This window comes from Lolium rigidum, chromosome 3 (genome assembly GCF_022539505.1).
Source record: "Lolium rigidum isolate FL_2022 chromosome 3, APGP_CSIRO_Lrig_0.1, whole genome shotgun sequence".
NCBI classification, from domain to species: Eukaryota; Viridiplantae; Streptophyta; class Magnoliopsida; order Poales; family Poaceae; genus Lolium; species Lolium rigidum.
The window spans coordinates 263958833-263964538 of record NC_061510.1 but is presented as its reverse complement, the minus strand read 5'-3'; the positions used below and the strand labels follow the sequence as shown (position 1 = coordinate 263964538).

The window sequence follows — 5706 nt, the reverse complement described above, 5'->3', positions numbered from 1 at the left end:
CGCACCGTCGGCATCCGATCTCGTCTAGGCCTGCGCCTCGGCACCCCCTCGTTTCGCCTCCATCTGTGCAGCAACAACAGCGCGACACTCCAGCGCCGCCAGCTCGTCAGGTCCTTTCCACGCGGGCGTCTTCCACCAGCCAGTAGCGCCACAACATCTCCAATTTGACCTCCTTTGCTACTGTTGGACATTTTGTTTTGGCTCACAGTAGCATTTTTCCATGCAGCCAAACCATTTGATCAATCTCCCAGTGTTGCTATCGTTGGTGCTGTGTATGTGCTATGGTGAATTGGTGAAACCGTGCACGCCCTTCAAGTTCTCCGACGCCGGTTACCAAGTTCTTCATTACGTTGTGTTGTTGTCCGCCGACAAGGCTCGTCGCTTCCGCAACGCCAAGCTCAAGCTCTCTAGTGGAAATGGTGCCACACGAAGACCCCTCGCGCCGATTCAAGTTCGGCACCGATAAACGAAACCGAACCCGAAGACCTTCGTCACGGAAATCTCAAGTTCTCCTTCACGGATTCAAAGTCCGAGACCTCGCTTCATCTTCTTCCTCTCCGAACCCGAATCCGGCGACCGCCTTTGTTCCGATATCGTGAGACCCCGACCCTAAGTCAATCCTATTTTAAAAATGTATAACTTGTTGCACTTATCATATCATCATGCGCATTGCACCGTATATGTGGGTTCGGGTAAATAGTGAACCACCTAATTAAATATGGAATTGTGCGGGATTGCTTATCTTTTATCCCGGTTCCATTTAAAATTGCGTAGCTCACCTATGCCATGTTTTGCCATGCTAATGAACATTTAATATGCGGGGTAGATAAATAACTTGAACCTAATATTTAATTATCGGGATTCCGATTCCGCTTAATTTGGATAAGTTGCATCGCCGCATCATGTTTGCCATGCCATGCATATCATGTCATGATCATGCTGATTCTTTTGCCGTAGTAGTAAGATGTGCATCCGTTGCTTGTTGTAGCATTTGCTTCTTCACGGATAGGATCACGAAGTGTTGATGTGAGATACGACGAGTTCTCCGACAAGTTCTTCTGCAGCTTTCCACAGGCGAGCCCTCTCTCTTCACCTATTTTACTCTCTCCCTCGCACTGCTATCCTTATGTTGCGATTCTTTATCGAGTCACGTGTCCTATTCCACTGGTATACCATAATAATCCTATATATATCATTCCTTACCCACAACCGTTGCTTGATGTTTGAGCCTTGCGAGTCGTAGGCGTGTTTAGGCTCTGTTGTTTATCTCGATCTGTTATCGGGATATGTTGGGTTGTTGGGAGGTTATCACATGCTATATCAGTTGTTGGAGATACACACATGCTTTACTTAATTGTTAACAACTGAAATTGTCTGTGAGCCCCTTTGCGAAAGCATCGGAACTTTGACTCGCTAATGTCCCCTAGGACCCGAGTTCTTGTTATCTGTTCCGAGATTGAGCGCTCTACCCATGCGTGGGGACGATTATTGGGACCCCCTCACCCATTACCTTTTCTCAAGTCGGTTGAAAAGGGGGCCACAACCTTGGTTTTATTTGCCTATGCCATGTATGCCATGCTTTACTTCATCGTTGCCTTCGGGTGTTTACTTCCTGTTGCCTTCGGGTGTTTATATTCTCGTACCGTACCCCGCGGGACGTTTAGCGAAAGCGTGTGGTTCGCACGCCTAGCCGCCGTCGCAAACCCCGAGTCCGCTTCGGAGTACGGCCGGACTTCGTCACGGGTAGCTTAGTCGGGTGGCCCCCTAGACTTTCTTGTTGAACCGGGAACGGTCTTGTTGTGAGACATCCACCTGTCGTAAGTGGGTCGAGCATGCGTATGGTTACATTTGGGCAACCCCCTGCAGGGTGTACATCTTATCGATAAGCCGTGTCCGCGGTTATGGACGACTTGGAATTGTATAGCTTGATCATAGAACAACTTACACCGTTATCTTGTTGCTAATAATCTGCTAATAACTTGCGTAGTAATATAGCATTACTACAACCGATACCTAATAAAACTTGTCCACCGTTGAGTGCCTTTTACATTGCCTCTTCGCAATTGTTGAAGGGGATATGTGTATTTGGCTGGGTTATGTTTGTGTAGTATTTACCTGTTACCTTGTGCGCTCTCTTATCTTCTCTGAGTAGACGGATGTTGTAGCGTGTCTCTATTGGTTATAGTTTTGCTGCCGCTAAACCTACCATATAGCCCCAGGCGATATATATTTATACTCGCTCGGCGAGCATAGCCATTTCCAGTCTCGCTAAGTACGTGCCGGAGTTCGTTCCTTGGTACTTACTCTCGCCTTTTCCCTTTCTCTTTTGCTCCCTCCCTTTTGTCGGCAACCGATGGCCCGACTTTGACAGGTACGAGATGATGACGTTAGCAAGGTTACCCTTCCGGCTTGGCCTGGGCAGGGTTATGGACGCCATCGGTTATCTTCGGGACTCTTAGTCCAATTTGTATCTTGTCCGTACTCGGATGTATTCGCTCTTCTGTATGATTTGGATCTTTGTATTGTATATTGGTATCTTGACTCGTTGGAGTCGTTGTTGTAATATATGTTTCTTGTGGGCTCTATTGTAATCCTGTTGTAATGTTACCGCTCGTGTTAATTCCTCTGGCATCACGTGTGTGAATCTTCGCGCACGTCGTGTCGGAGGGCGTCTCTGAATCGATATCGTGCGGATTTCGGCGGGATCGCTGGAATCCTCAGGATACCGGTTCCGGGGCGTCACATATCTGATACACAATCTAAAGATGTAGCCATGTTGGTCGACAAATATATGTACTACTTAGTTAGAAAACCTTACAAAATTCGTCATTAAGAACCATACATAGCGCAAAATAGAAATATTGTAAAGTCTCTTTCAGTAAAGAAGCTGAGATTAGTACTGGAAGTTCATCTGCAATACAACAGTATTTAAATGTAGCCACGTAGGTCCGCGAATATTCTTCTCCTGGACGACACCATGTCAGCTCAGAGAAGACATACTTCCATATTTTTTTGACTATTGTAGATGTAATATAATGACATCGCCTGTAGACTTGGTATCAATTCGTTCAGATTTAGCAACCCGTAATCTAACGACTTCTTGATCTCTGTTAACAAAAAGTAGAATAATTATGAAGACATAACTTGAGCACCTTGGTTGCAAATATGACGTATTATTTTTTACATACTCGACCAGAAGTAGAATATCACGGATTTTGGAGATTCCAGAAGATGTTCTACTTTCTTCAGTTGGTATTATATGTGTTGCAACTCATATAACATCTGTTAAAAGATGAATTTCGATGAAATATCCCAAAAAAAGAAGATATGTTTCTACAAAAACTTATATCATACCTGAGAGATAAATGTCAACACCTACTCTTGTAGAAAGCACCTTTATGCTTGAAAAGTTGAAACCATGCTTTGGGATGTCTTCTTTATTTTCGATCTCCTCTATATTGGTTGTGGGCAAGAAGTTGACTATTCTGTCATTTTCTACTGGTCGAAATTTAGGTGTTGCGGGCATAACCCTCACGTTTGTAATGGTATACACATTGCCTTATAGAATTAATGGTTTGAACTTCGCAGTGTAAACCTTACTGATAACTCCATGCATCATGGCCCCTGGTGTATTTATAATTAGCATGGAGATTGAAACAATATCATTGGAAATAAGTCAAGAAAATATGTAGTTGCAATAAGAGAACCCTTATACCTCTTGATCAATAAGGATCATATGAAGACAAACTAATTCACCATTACTAATCAATATTGAATCCCATAGTCTGGCTACTCTTTCCTTGATTGTTACTTCATTTCCTCTAATGGTAGATTTACGCAAGGCTTTGCATGTCATTGCAGATTTCACCATTGAACTGAAACATCAAATAGATAGTTAGGAATACCTGGATGGAGATGCTTATTCCTTTCATAGTGTTACATGATAGATTTTGTATGCAAACCTGGGTGAGTACAGTCATTGTGTCGATGGGATGCCAGCAAGACGGCCTGATGCTTGAGGCGATGGGATGTCGGCAAGTCGGCAGGCGCAGCTGCAGTTGGCATGTTGTGATCGCCTGAAGAAGATGCAACAATCAACAGAGAACGGTTTTAGAGATTCTGAATCCCATAGTCTGGCTACTCTTGCCTTGATTGTTACTTCATTTCCTCTAATGGTAGATTGGATCTCACGCAAGGCTTTGCATGTCATTGCAGATTTCACCATTAAACTGAAACATCAAATAGACTGTTAGGAATACCTGGATGGAGCATGATAGATTTTGTATGCAAACCTGGGTGAGTACATTCATGTTTGTGCCGATAGGATGCCAGCAAGACGGCCTGATGCTTGAGGCGATGGGATGTCGGCAAGTCAGCAGGCGCAGCTGCAGCTGGCATGTTGTGATCACCTGAAGAAGATGCAACAATCAACGGAGAACGGTTTTAGAGATTTTGTTGTTTTTCTCGGAAAGAAAACTGACATTATATGGAGTATATATCTGTAGGCGTGCATGTCTTTTGAATTTTTATTACCGAGGAGGCATGTTCCTATGGAGGCACGATACGTGGAGATTAATTCCGGGAGTCAGCACGTACAATGTTAAAAGGAAGAACTTCTGATCGTAGTTGTCTTGGTCTTTTGCTTATCCGCATGCGAGTTAAATTTTTAGTCGCGTCCTACCAGACTATGGTTTAATAGCTAACAACCTTCTTTGATCGTAACAACCTAACTTATTTCTACCGTCTCATTGTTTGTTTATTCAACGTGTACAATTTGATGTCAGACGTGGTTGGTTTTATGTTTATTGGCCTACGTTACATTAATTCAAACGATTCATCCTAACCGTAAAATTAAGATCTAACAGTCTAATTAATTCTAATGATGTGGATTAACGTGGAGGCTTCAATGGTGCCTCCAATTAGTAAATATAAGTTATTCCTTATCAGTCATTAAGACCATCGTATTCTTGTATTGCGTTGTATTGTATGACATCTCATACCAACCAATCTGGTACAAATACCCAAGAATTTCATTATGTGACCAAACAAGGAAGACATCAATAACATGTATATCATCTATATACACCTGAGCTAGACTTTCTAGTCTTTTCTTTCTTTCTGCCAAAATATCTTTTGTAGTTTTTCTTTTAGCTTTCCTCATTCCCAGAAAACACTTCACCTTAAATAACTTCTAGGTCCATTGGTCAAATACCAATAACCTTGAGGTTCTTACTTTGAAGTTGATCATCATATGACAAGTGTTCCAGATTTCACTATTAGTACCTTTGTAATATGATGAACAATTTCACTCATAATTTTTATCCATCATATCATGACGACTTTCCGAGACCATGTCTGTACATGCTAGGCTCATAAAGTTTAACCTCAGTATTCGCATGTGCAAATCTGGCTTGCACCCGTTGTATGCACACGTAGAATCTATAACACCCGATCAACACGAGATGCTTCGAAACGACGAGTCTTAGCAACGGTGCATACTAAGGACGATCATTTCATGGATATGCGAATATCGCTAGTGCCCCAATAGTTGGAGGATTGGGACGCCTGGCGTCTTCAACCTTCGTACATTCCCATAAAACTTATGAGTTTATGTAGTCTCACCAAATTATATTCTATCACCTTGCAATAAGGTCTTAGATATCACATATATCTCATACCTCGCTTATTTCTGTAAACAAAATTTTC

General features: G+C 42.6%; 1 long non-coding RNA gene across 2 annotated transcripts; it reads left to right on the top strand.

The window, feature by feature from the left end:
- LOC124699423 lies at positions 1–1038 on the top strand. 2 transcript variants are annotated; one of them, XR_007001387.1, is made up of 3 exons: positions 1–110; positions 227–595; positions 989–1038. It is a non-coding gene; the product is annotated as an uncharacterized LOC124699423 (long non-coding RNA). The 2 variants fall into 2 exon arrangements; XR_007001386.1 differs by having other exon boundaries at positions 21–142.
- The last annotated feature ends 4668 nt before the right edge of the window (positions 1039–5706 follow it).